We start from the raw sequence: 14,511 nt of genomic DNA, 5'->3' as shown, positions 1-14,511 counted from the left end.
AGAGGGGTGGGCTTGATTATTGTAAGAAAGAGGTGAATATTCATTTGGCATTTGCATATGCTTGGCTAGCCGGCACGCATGTAAATGCAAAGTTAATATTCACTCCTTCCCCATTATCCCACCAACCCCTCTGCGCCAGCCTCACTGATTCAGTTAGACTGCCGTATTACGCATCGCAATCCTCCGACAGGCCATCTGCTCTTCTGATCCGAGCGTTATAGCATATATTTCTATGCAGATGTCATGCTCAGTCCGGGAGAGCAGACGGCCAGTCCGGGGATTGCAATTCGATCCTCGGGCTTGCGGCAGTCTGACTGAATCACTAATGCCATCACAGAGGGGTGGGCGGGACTGTGGGCGGAGGAAGGGGTGAATATTCATTTGGCATTAACACACATTTGACTAGCAGATGCACGACCATATATTTTCAGGGGCTTACATCAACACAACGGGGTAACGTACAACAATAAAAGTTACATATTCTGAAAGGGTTATCCAAGCCCTATTTCAGGATACTATTAATAGGGTACACAAAAGTGACCTGACAGATTCCCTTTAAAGGGTTATGTTCCTATTATTTATCAAGCACCTTCAAATGGTACCAATGAAAAATATTGCTTGACCCAAATACCCCCCCCCCCCCCCCCAAGCTATAGTGTGACTATGTCAATGGAAAAATTAAAAAGTTACAATTCTTGGAATGAAGTGATGAGAAAATGAAAAAAATTGTTCTGTTCTGAACACCAAAAAAAGGTTGTGTCATCTCATCGGGGCTAAGTTCCCATATAAGGCCTCTTAGGTCAAGAAGATACTGACCTTCTACTTGTGAATAAGTGTTCAGAGCTCCTCCAAGCTTGACCTAATAAAAGCCCAGCAAAGTGAATCACTTATAACTGAAATAAAGTCATATATTTCTGTCCGCACTCGCTGGATGCATTTAATAAAGAGACTGCACTTAATATTAAAATTTTGTGTTATCAGTGAGCTGGATGTATTACAGCATGGCAATTTTACATGCCCTCAAGGTTGCTACAGACAGTTTCTTTGATGTAATACCTTGGACGAATGCTCCGAATAAATTAAAGTGAGGGGATAAAGCGGCATTCTTCTCCATCTCGTGAAAGTGACCTTCTGAACAACCAGCACAGTGTTTGTTTTATGAAAGTGTCTTTGAACCTCGGCTGGAGAACATATTACCACATTACTTGGCATGATATAGCACGTTAAGCAACGTTTCGCTTTTTCTACACTTGTGTATTAGTATCAGTGGATTTTTTTATGTGGACTTTGATGGTCCGACATCAGAAAAAATGTTTATTACATTGGTAAATTACTAAGACCTGCAAGTAAATTATCTTCTATCATTCTCCAAACCTTTTTGCCCAGCATCTGCGCTGATATACGTGTTACCTGTTATTTACGTAGTGCTAACATATTCCATAGTGATGTGCAGAGACAGCACTCACATCAGTCTATGTCCCCAACTATGGCTCACAATCTATTTTCCCTGTATTAGGCCTCATTCAGATGTGCGATATTTTCACACATGAGAAAAACGGACCAATGAGTTTGATCAGTGCTTGATCAATTTTCCTAGTAAGTACAGACAAAAAAAATGTTTCTCTGCATTCTCCTTTCTGACAGTCCTTGAAAATCAGACCCTACTGGAATGTCATCTGAGTGCTGTCCGTTTTTTTTCATGAACCCATAAACTTCATTGTTGATTTTGATAGGAGAGAAAAAAAAATTAGGCAAGAGTATGATTTTAGGGAAAACCAGCAAAGGACACAAAACCCATAAAATTTAACTTTTAATTATGGGCATTAAAAAACAACATACAAAATCCTATTTTGGTGAGCAGAGTGATCCAGATCAGATATTTTGTCAGCAAAAATGACTAATAATTAAGAAAGAAAACTAAGTAGACAGATACTTTTCCTTCGCTTACCCTTCTAGCAGTGGAGGCTGGCACCCTAGGGGATTTGTAATGGCTCCATGTGGGCTATCCTTACCTGACCCTAAAGCAGGGCCGGACTGGCCATAGGGCAGTTCTGGCAAATGCCAGAAGGGCCAATGGCAGTAGTGGGCCGCTGTCGCGGCCCACTCCCGGCCCCGCATTCAACTATACCGGCGTCATAGACGCCGGTACAGTTGAATGCACTGATGGAGGAGAGAGCGTCTGCTGACGCCCCCTCTCCCATCATTCCCCGCTCTGCCTGCCGCTGACACTGCGGGTGCGCGATGACGTCATATCATCGCGCACCTGCTGTGTGACCGGGCGGGCAGACTGCGACTGCTGAGGCCGGAGTCAGGAGCAGCGCGGGACACGAGGAGAGAGGTGAGTAGTGTGTTTGTTTTTTTTTATCAATGAGTGATGACTGGATTGTGGAGCTATTGGGGGGGGGGGGCTGCCTGCCTGCATTACATTCTATGGGGGGCTGCCTGCCTGCATTACATTCTATGGGGGCTGCCTGCCTGCATTACATTCTATGGGGGCTGCCTGCCTGCATTACATTCTATGGGGGCTGCCTGCCTGCATTACATTCTATGGGGGCTGCCTGCCTGCATTACATTCTATGGGGGCTGCCTGCCTGCATTACATTCTATGGGGGCTGCCTGCCTGCATTACATTCTATGGGGGCTGCCTGCCTGCATTACATTCTATGGGGGCTGCCTGCCTGCATTACATTCTATGGGGGCTGCCTGCCTGCATTACATTCTATGGGGGCTGCCTGCCTGCATTACATTCTATGGGGGCTGCCTGCCTGCATTACATTCTATGGGGGCTGCCTGCCTGCATTACATTCTATGGGGGGCTGCCTGCCTGCATTACATTCTATGGGGGCTGCCTGCCTGCATTACATTCTATGGGGGCTGCCTGCCTGCATTACATTCTATGGGGGCTGCCTGCCTGCATTACATTCTATGGGGGCTGCCTGCCTGCATTACATTCTATGGGGGCTGCCTGCCTGCATTACATTCTATGGGGGCTGCCTGCCTGCATTACATTCTATGGGGGCTGCCTGCCTGCATTACATTCTATGGGGGCTGCCTGCCTGCATTACATTCTATGGGGGGCTGCCTGCCTGCATTACATTCTATGGGGGCTGCCTGCCTGCCTTACATTCTATGGGGGCTGCCTGCCTGCATTACATTCTATGGGGGCTGCCTGCCTGCATTACATTCTATGGGGGCTGCCTGCCTGCATTACATTCTATGGGGGCTGCCTGCCTGCATTACATTCTATGGGGGGCTGCCTGCCTGCATTACATTCTATGGGGGCTGCCTGCCTGCCTTACATTCTATGGGGGCTGCCTGCCTGCATTACATTCTATGGGGGCTGTGCTGCATTATATTGTATGGTGGCTGCCTGCATTACATTCTATGGGGGCTGGCTGCATTCCATTCCATGGGCCTGTGCTGCATTATATTCTATGGGGCTGGCTGCATTCCATTACATGGGCCTGTGCTGCATTATATTCTATGGGGCTGGCTGCATTCCATTCCATGGGCCTGTGCTGCATTATATTCTATGGGGCTGGCTGCATTCCAGTCTATGGGCCTGTGCTGCATTATATTCTATGGGGCTGTGCTGCATTACATTCTATGGGGCTGTGCTGCATTTAATTCTATGGGGCTGGCTGCATTACATTCTATGGGGGCTGTGCTGCATTACATTCTATGGGGCTGGCTGCATTACATTCTATGGGGGCTGTGCTGCATTACATTCTATGGGGACTGTGCTGCATTAAATTCTATGGGGCTGTTCTGTATTACATTCTATGGGGCTGGCTGCATTACATTCTATGGGGGCTGTGCTGTATTACATTCTATGGGGGCTGTGCTGTATTACATTTTATGGGGGCTGTGCTGTATTACATTCTATGGGGGCTGTGCTGTATTATAGTCTATGGGGGCTGTGCTGTATTATAGTCTATGGGGGCTGTGCTGTATTACATTCTATGGGGACTGAGCTGTAATGCTGGATACAGCTGTAATTATATGTTATATAGTCGTGTTACACTCCCCTCACTTCTTGTAGCCTACAAGTGTACAAAGATATTATACAGTCACCATGCGACAAGTGGGCCTGTGTGACTTCAAATGCCAGGGCTGAATTTTAGTCCCAGTCCGGCCCTGCCCTAAAGGGACCTCCCCCGCTAAAGCCAACACCACCACCCACATAAAGAGCCTTGGATCAAATTAGGACATGTCTCAGGGCTTTTCCACAGACCGCTCAGTCCACGAAAAATCACGTACATGTGCACAACCCTTTAGACTACCCCACAAACTATCCATGAAATCCACAGATAGCACACTTGTATGTGAAAAACGGACGTCTAATTGAGGCCTTAAAGAAGACCTGTCACTAGAGAAGAACCAATCTCCCAAAAATTAATTTTGGGCAGATTCACTCGATTCAACTGACAGATTCATGTCGATCTAAATAAAATAAATGTGACTCTAAGGTTCCTCTAATTGCTGTGAAAATACAATTATCATGTTCTGAAATTTCTCCAGTCCCAAAGTATAAAAACTGAGGAAAAGTCCAAGGGTTACCTATAATAATAATACATGTTACACTTGCCTATCCTAGGCTCTTACCTGTTCTTATGACACCTCTGCCACAGCTTCCGGTCGAGGCGAACACACCTATTTTATAAGGGAGACCATACCCAAACTAAAAACTAAAAAAAACACAGCACAAAGCATCAATAATGGCAAAACAAAATTTCTACGAGGGAAAAGACACACACTACTTTTAGAGATTAATTGGATTGAGATCGGACTGCCGTGCGCGGACTGGCTGTCATCTCTCTCTACGTAGCTATCACGCTCGGGTCGGGAGAGCAGCCGACCAGTCCGTGCACGGCGGTCCGATCTCGATCTGGTTTATACGGCTGTCTGACTGCGCCCCTACAAGAATGAGCTAAGATCATTTTGTTCTTTTACATTCAATACACCCAAAGCGCCCATACCTCATGTACCTTCCTTTCAAGTAAAAAAAAAGCCTATTAATAGAGGGGGACGACACTTAGCTAGACTTTATTTTTTTTGCATAAGAAAGTGCATTGCAATTTTTATTATGAGTCTCCAAAAAAGAAAATAATAATATAATCTTTGGGCAACCTTCTACTGTATCTAGGGATTGTGCATGGTAGGTGGATTGTTCAGCCTATGTACTAAAAGCCGCAGTGAAATAAAGCACATATGGTACAGATCTACTGTATAATTGTCTAAGGGGTACTTCCGTCTTTCTGTCTGTCCTTCTGTCTGTCTGTCTGCAACTTCCATCACGGAAATCCCACGTTGCTGATTGGTCTCGCCAGCTGCCTGTCCGGGCTGCCGCGACCAATCAGTGACGGGCACAGCCCGGCCGAGAATTAGTCCCTCCCTACTCCCGTCCAGTCAGTGCCCGGCGCCCGCTCCATACTCCCCTCCAGTCAGCGCTCACACAGGGTTAATGACAGCGTTAACGGACCGCGTTATGCCGCAGGTAACGCACTCCGTTAACGCTGCTATTAACCCTGAGTGACCAACTTTTTACTATTGATGCTGCCTATGCAGCATCAATAGTAAAAAGATCTAATGTTAAAAATAATAAAAAAACAAAACTGCTATTCTTACCTTCTGTCGTCCGTCGAGGCGTACGTGGCTGCCGCCAGCTTCCGTTCCCAGAGATGCATTGCGAAATTACCCAGAAGACTTAGCGGTCTCGTGAGACCGCTATGTCATCTGGGTAATTTTGCAATGCATCCTGGCAACGGAAGCTGGCGGCAGCCGCGCGCGCATAGACAGAGCTTCGCTGGACGCTGGAGGGTGAGTATATAACTTTTTTATTTTAATTATTTTTTTTAACAGGGATATGGTGCCCACACTGCTAAATACTATGTGGGCTGTGTTATATACTGTGTGGGCTGCATTATATACTGCATGGCTGCTATATACTATGTGGGCTGTGTTATATACTACGTGACTGTGCTATATACTACATGGCTGCTATATACTGCGTGGGCAGTGTTATATACTACGTGGGCTGCGTTATATACTACATGGCTGCTATATACTACTTGGGCAGTGTTATGTACTATGTGGGCAATGTTATATACTGCGTGGGCTGTGTTATATACTGTTTGGGCTGTGTTATATACTACGTGGGCTGTGTTATATACTGCGTGGCTGCTATATACTACATGGGCAATGTTATATACTACGTAGGCAATGTTATACCCTGTGTTCCAAATTATTATGCAAATTGGATTTAAGTGTCGTAAAGATTTAATTGTTTTGTTTTTCAAATAAACTCATGGATGGCATTGTGTCTAAGGGCTCAATGGATCACTGAAATCAATCTGAAACACATGTGATAATTAGTTTTCCAGGTGATTCTAATTAAAGGAAAATTACTTAAAAAGGATGTTCCACATTATTAAGCAGGCCACAGGTTTCAAGCAATATGGGAAATAAAAAGGATCTCTCTGTTGCTGAAAAGCATCAAATAGTGCAATGCCTTGGTCAAGAGATGAAAACATTAGATATTTCCCGAAAACTTAAGCATGATCATCATACTGTGAAGAGATTTGTGGCTGAATCTGAGCACAGACGTGTTCGTGCTGATAAAGGCAGAATGAGGAAGGTTTCTGCCAGGCAAGTTCATCGGATTAAGAGAGCAGCTGCTAAAAAGCCATTACAAATCAGCAAACAGATATTTGAAGCTGCTGGTGCCTCTGGAGTCCCTCGAACTTCAAGGTGTAGGATCCTTCAAAGGCTTGCTGTGGTGCATAAACCTACTATTCGGCCACCCCTAAAGAGTGCTCACAAGCAGAAACGGTTGCAGTGGGCCCAGACATACATGAAGACTAATTTTCAAACAGTCTTGTTTACTGATGACTAGTGTCGAGGAACCCTGGATGGTCCAGATGGATGGAGTAGTGGATGATTGGTGGATGGCCACCATGTCCCAACAAGGCTGTGACATCAGCAAGGAGGTGGAGGAGTCATGTTTTGGGCTGGAATCATGGGAAAACAGCTGGTAGGGCCCTTTAAGTTTCCTGAAGGTGTGAAAATGACCTCTGCAAAGTATATAAAGTTTCTGACTGACAACTTTCTTCCATGGTATAAAAAGGAGAAACGTGCCTTCAGGATCAAAATCATCTTCATACATGACAATGCACCATCTCATGCTGCAAAGAATCTGAGTAATTGGCTGCTATGGGCATAAAAGGAGATAAACTCATGGTGTGGCCACCATCTTCCCCTGACCTCAACGCTATAGAGAACCTTTGGAGTATCATAAAGCAAAAGATCTATGAGGGTAGGAGGCAGTTCACATCAAAACAGCAGCTCTGGGAGGCTATTCTGACTTCACACAAAGAAATACAAGCAGAAACTTTCCAAAAACTCTCAAGTTCAATGGATGCAAGAACTGTGAGGCCGGCGTCACACTAGCGAGTTTTCCGGACGTATGAGAGGTGCAGAAAATACGGATTGCATACGGTACAATGATTCTCTATGGCCCAGCTCCTATCTGCCGTATTTTACTGATCCGTATTATATGGTCTTGTACGGCTGTAGAAAATCGCAGCATGCTGTGTTTGTCACCGTATTGCGCAAGAAAATCACCAATGAAAGTCTATGGGGGCGAGAAAAATATGGATTGCACACGGACCAGCAGTGTGACTTGCTAGAAATGCGCAGCAGTGTTCTATAGAAAAGCCGGTAATTCAATTGCCGGCTTTTCATTTCTCCTTCACAAACCCGACAGGATATGAGACATGGTTTACATACAGTAAACCATCTCATATCCCTTTTTATTTTTTGCATATTCCACACTACTAATGTTAGTAGTGTGTATGTGCAAAATTTGGGCGCTGTAGCTTGTAAAATAAAGGGTTAAATCGCTGAAAAAATTGGCGTGGGCTCCCGCGCAATTTTCTCCGCCAGAGTGGTAAAGCCAGTGACTGAGGGCAGATATTAATAGCCTAGAGAGGGTCCATGGTTATTGGCCCCCCCTGGCTAAAAACATCTGCCCCCAGCCACCCCAGAAAAGGCACATCTGGAAGATGCGCCTATTCTGGCACTTGGCCACTCTCTTCCCATTCCCGTGTAGCAGTGGGATATGGGGTAATGAAGGGTTAATGTCACCTTGCTATTGTAAGGTGACATTAAGCCAGATTAATAATGGAGAGGCGTCAATTATGACACCTATCCATTATTAATCAAATAGTACGAAATGGTTAATAAAACACACACACATTATTTAAAAGTATTTTAATGAATTAAAGACACAGGGTGTTGTAATATTTTATTATACTGGTAATCCACCTGAAGACCCTTGTCACCTGAAATAAAGTAAAATAAAACAAACAACAATATTCCATACCTTCCGTCCTTCCGTCAGTCCCACGATGTAAATCCATCTGAAGGGGTTAAATCATTTTACAGCCAGGAGCTGTGCTAATGCACCTGCTCCTGTCTGTAAAATGTTGTGAATGAATGGAGTGCAGGGGAATGTCCTGTAGTTACCTTGAGTCACGGTGATGCGCCCCCTGCTGGATGTCCTCATATGAACTCGAGCGTGGGAACTTTTCCCCTGCTGCGTGAATAAAAAAGGCAACTTTATTCGGTCATCACAAGAGGAGCTGAGTCATGGATAAGCGAATAAGCAACAGCTGTGTCTCGTGAGCCCATGCTAAGAGCCAGAAGAAGCGCGCACTCATGGAAAGCAGCTGTTGCTTATTCGCTTATCCATGACGCTGCTCCTCATGTCATGACCGAATAAAGTTGACATTTTTATTCACCTAGCAGTGGTGAGCGCCGCTTTCTACAGTCCTTGTTTTCTATTCTAGTTTGACATTAATAAGGCTGGATTTGCATTAAAGAGCTTAAAATGAGTTGACTGCAGACCTAAGAGACCTCCAAGTGCTTCACACGTCTTTTCAGTGGCATTGGAGCAATCGCATTTTGCCGCAGATCAAATTAAAAAAAAAAATCTGAAAAGTGGAAGAACACACATTTCGAAAGATTTGTTCATCTCTAACAAATGGTAGATATGTTCCATTCTCTAAAAAGTATGCCTAAATCCTATTTAAAGTTGGTAGAAAAGTCCATAATAGTCAATTACTGAAAAAAAATAAAAAGCACATTATATAAGTACAGATATTATCTGAATATCTTTAACCTGAATCATTACACAGCAGAAAATTATATATATAGAAAACAAATATATATATATATATATATATATATATATATATATATATATATATATATATATATATAAAAAAAAATATAAAAGCTGTTTCTCATAGGATTGAACAATAAAATCACAGGATAAATCAACAATATTCTACAGTATAGAAAAAAATGTTATATTTAAGGAAGAGGCCATGAGCATTTACTGTCATAAAGGGGTTCGGCCATGAAAAGACTTTGATGACACTGTTCTATGGGAATGAATTGATCCGGTTTCTTCTTTCCTCTCAGTCTGGAGCCTGCCTGAAGCGTGAGAGTTGGGTGGAGACTGTGAGACTGGCATAGACTCGGTAGGCAATGCTTTTAAATGATTAGACCGTACGGGACACCTCAGCTGGAGTCAGCGTTTTGCCCTTCAGTCTCTTAGTATCGCGGTGGTGTCTGCCAGTTGTATTACGCAGCAGCCGGGCTGAGCCTAGGAAGAGCCATTTAGTATTGATGATAGCACAGTGGTACTGAAATGATCAATATCAGCCTTCCTTATCCTTCTCGGCTAAAAGCTAAAGAGACTAGTTGATGCATAGATGATCACTGTAATTTAATTATACATCAGATTGATTTTTAATCTGCCTTACAATTATTTTTCTAATGTTATGGCCAATTTAGGACATTTTGTTTTAAGGTTCGTGGCTATCCACAGAATCGTAGTTTCCTGACTCCATGCAAAGTTCTGCTTTTAAAGAAAAACTTTTGTAACTGAAAATAAAGATCGGGAAAATGTCCTGTAATTAAAGAGAACCTGTCAGCAGGATTGTGCACAGTAACCTGCAGACAGCTCCAGGTCGGTGCCACAGATTTTACCCGTGAATTGAGAGTCCATGAAGTGAAAGAAGCGAAATCTTCTGATAAGATATTTTTTCACAGTTTATTATTTTCATGTGTATTATTTATTTGTAAAATATAAATTAAATCATATTATGCTGAGAACAATGTTCCAACAAGTTTGTGAGACAGCTGACTGACAGTTATAATGCATTGTGGTGCTGGCGCATTGCAGTGCATTGTAACAGTGATCAGACTGCTGAAAGTGAAAGTCCCATAGAGGGACTAAGTATAAAAGTAATAACAAGTAAGACAAAAATGGTAAAGATATTTTGTAAAAACTCAAATTATATATACCGTATATATTTGTACTGTATATGTATATTGTAAATTTGTATTTTTAAGTGAAAAAAGCACACGTTTGGTATTGCAGCATGCGGAACGACCGCCGCATAAAGTTGTCGCACTAGTTATAAGGAATCTATCACCACATTTGACCTTATCTAAACTGTTACTATGGGCATACAGGTTATAGACTGCTGAAAAAAATCTCCCTCTGTGTCTCATATCAGATGCCCTGTTGATAAATCATCTTTTATCACTTTATATAAATGACCTCTTTTGCGCTCTGGAAGATAACTCTGCCTCCAGGGCTTATTTTAAATATAAGGGTAGTTACCAGTGTGATGTGTGATGGCAGCTCTCGCTCTCCTGATCTCACTGCAGAGCTGTGTGTGAATATACCTGACACATTTGCAAGTTCCGCTCATCTTCTGGTTCCAGCTCACAGGCACTGTTGCAGTATTGTGGCAATACCGCAGAGCTCAGAGAGAAGCAAAAAATGTGTTTACAAGAAGACAAATTTCATTGTCTCACACTGGTAACTCCCCCTTCATGTAAAATAAGCTCTGGAGGCAGAGTTATCTCCAGGCAGCGTCCTCCCCGGAGCCTGGAAGAGGTCACTTATATAAAGTGACTAGTTGTTTCCAGCCAGCTAACGCTCGGCACGCTCATTGCTATCTAATTAATGCTGCTGGGTAATGTGTGGGGAAGGAGCCTTGTGTGGTAATGTGTGAGGATGGAGCCTCGTGTGGTAATGTGTGAGGACGGAGCCTCGTGTGGTAATGTGTGAGGACGGAGCCTCGTGTGGTAATGTGTGGGGACGGAGCCTCAAGTGGTAATGTGTGGGGATGGAGCCTCGTGTGGTAATGTGTGAGGACGGAGCCTCGTGTGGTAATGTGAGGGGACGGAGCCTTGTGTGGTAATGTGTGGGGATGGAGCCTCGTGTGGTAATGTGTGAGGATGGAGCCTCGTGTGGTAATGTGTGGGGATGGAGCCTCGTGTGGTAATGTGAGGGGACGGAGCCTCGTGTGGTAATGTGAGGGGACGGAGCCTCATGTGGTAATGTGGGGGGGTGGGATTATGTGTGGTAATGTGGGGGGGCAGGATTATCTGTGGTAATGTGGTGGGGGGCGGGATTATGTGTGGTAATGTGGTGGGGGGCGGGATTATGTGTGGTAATGTGGTGGGGGGGCAGGATTATGTGTGGTGATGTGGGGGGCGGGATTATGCGGTGATGTTGGGGGTGGCGGGATTATGTGTGGTAATGGGGTGGGGGCGGGATTATGTGTGGTGATGTGGGGGGGCGGGATTATGTGTGGTAATGGGGTGGGGGCGGGATTATGTGTGGTAATGTGGTGGGGGGCAGGATTATGTTTGGTGATGTGGTAGAGGGGCAGGATTATGTGTGGTGATGTGGTGGGGGGCCGGATTATGCATGGTGATGTGGTGGGGGGGCAGGATTGTGTGTGGTAATGGGGTGGGGGGACGGGATTATGTGTGGTAATGTGGTGGGGGCGGGATTATGGATTATGTGTGGTGATGTGGTAGAGGGGCGGGATTATGTGTGGTAATGGGGTGGGAGGCGGGATTATGTGTGGTAATGGGGTGGGGGTGGGATTATGTGTGGTAATGGGGTGGGAGGCGGGATTATGTGTGGTAATGGGGTGGGGGGCGGGATTGTGTGTGGTGATGTGAGGGCGGAGCTACTGTGCAGGGGGCGGGATTAGCGAGTAATCACGATGCCTCTTATATATATATAGATAAAAGAGGATTTCTCAGCAACAACAAGGCATCTGATATTAGACACACAGGGAGGACTGTTTTCGGCAGTCTATAACCTGAATGCTCATACTAATTGTTTAGATAGGTCAAATGTGGTGATAAATTCCCTATAACTAGTGTGACAACTTCAGTGAACACTGTAAAAATTAAAAATAAAAAACGGGGCAAAAAAAAACCGTAAAAGCATAATGTTTTGTGTAAAATATTTGGTTTTGTGTAAAAGCGGCATAACATAAAAAAATGTTTTTAAAAGTGGTATCGCAGTAAAAGTACTGACCCAAAGAATAAAGCTGCCTTATCAATTTTACCACACTCAAGCAGCCAAACATTGAAAAAAACAACATAAATCTGGTATCGCTGTAATCGCACCGACCCGAAGAATAAAGATGCCTAATCACTTATAACTGCACAAGGAACATGGTAAAAATTAAATAAAACTCATTCTTCATCTGTTGTTGATTTGTCCATTCTGCCTCCCAGAGATCGCAATAGGGCTTGTCTCACATTTATCCTCCGCTCTACACCAGGGTTTCCGTGTAAATCTCTGAAATACATGAATCAGACAGAACCCCTCTGGTGGAAGATTCCCAATAATGAGGAAGATGGAGGCACTGTGGATACCGTCTGGCCTATGATCTGATGGTGTCCATATTTTTGGGAATGCATAAAAGTGTCATCAGCCACAGTTTTGTGCAGTTCTGAAAAGAAGAACATTGCTTAACAGAGGTCAGGCAGATTCCAGAGTAAGGGTACCGTCACACAGTGAAATTTCCATCGCTGCGACGGCACGATTCGTGACGTTCTAGCGATATCGTTACGATATCGCAGTGTCTGACACGCAGCAGCGATCAGGGACCCTGCTGAGAATCGTACGTCGTAGCAGATCGTTTGGAACTTTCTTTCGTCGCTTGATCACCCGCTGACATTGCTGGATCGTTGTGTGTGACAGCGATCCAGCGATGTGTTCGCTTGTAACCAGGGTAAACATCGGGTAACTAAGCGCAGGGCCGCGCTTAGTAACCCGATGTTTACCCTGGTTACAAGCGTAAACGTAAAAAAAACAAACAGTACATACTTACATTCCGGTGTCTGTCCTCCGGCGTCTCAGCTTCTCTGCACTGTGTGAGCGCCTGCCGGCCGGAAAGCGAGCGCAGCGGTGACGCGGTGACGTCACCGCTCTGCTTTCCGGCTATGGCGCTTACACAGTGGAGAGAAGCAGAACGCCGGGGGACAGACACCGGAATGTGAGTATGTACTGTTTTTTTTTTTTACATTAACGCTGGTAACCAGGGTAAACATCGGGTTACTAAGCGCGGCCCTGTGCTTAGTAACCCGATGTTTACCCTGGTTACCCGGGGACTTCGGCATCGCTCCAGCGCCGTGATTGCAAAGTGTGACCGCAGTCTACGACGCTGGAGCGATATTCATACGACGCTGCGACGTCACGAATCGTGCCGTCGCAGCGATGGAAATTTCACTGTGTGACGGTACCCTAACTCTGCTGCCTCATTATAGTGAATAGATCCCTCGGGGGGTTTCAGCTGAACCACTTCACTTGGAGATTTAGATGAAAACTCCAAAGTAAGTGCTGATAGTAGAGGTCTGGTTAAATGTTATCCAAAATGTTTTGTAAAATGTTTCCAACAAAAGCTTCAAATCTATTTTTTAAAAAAAGCAAGTCCCCACCCAGGTCTGTCATATGTTAACAGAAATATAGTGGGCTTCCACGTTACAGGTAGTACAAAGGCTCTGGAAAAGGGCTATGGCTCCTCACCCCCCAAAAGAAATCCAGCAAATTCTGCACTCCCAAATTAATATGCTCACTCCTTTCTGAGCCCCAGTGTGCCTAAACCACATATAGCGTCCACGTGTTTGGCATGTCTCCAGAAGCATGAGCTGGGCACAATGTACTGGTCACTACAACGTACTGGGAACAACAAAGTACTTGGCAATACAATGTACTGGGTACTACAATGGCAGTTTGCAATTTTCACTCAGCAACATCCAACACTGCTTGTTTCTGGAAAACACCTATGGAGTCAAAATCATTACTACACCTGTAGATATATTCCCAAAAGGTATAATTTCCAAAATGGGGTCACTTGAGAGGGTCATTCTGCTCTTCTAGTACTTAAGGGTTTTGTATATTGAGTCCGCAAACTATTCCAGGAAAGTCTGCACTCCAGGAGGCAAATAGTGCTCCGTCTCTCCCGTGTCGTCATGTGGCAAAGCAGTATTGTATAGCCACATATGGGGTATTTCTACATTCAGCAGAAATTGTGGGACAATTTTTTGTTGTTGTTTTTACCCATTTTACTGTGTGGAAATGTAAAACATGGGGCTAGAAGAAGTGGTAAAATTGTAATAATG

This window comes from Ranitomeya variabilis, chromosome 6 (genome assembly GCF_051348905.1).
Source record: "Ranitomeya variabilis isolate aRanVar5 chromosome 6, aRanVar5.hap1, whole genome shotgun sequence".
Taxonomy (NCBI): domain Eukaryota; kingdom Metazoa; phylum Chordata; class Amphibia; order Anura; family Dendrobatidae; genus Ranitomeya; species Ranitomeya variabilis.
This window is presented reverse-complemented; position numbering follows the sequence as displayed.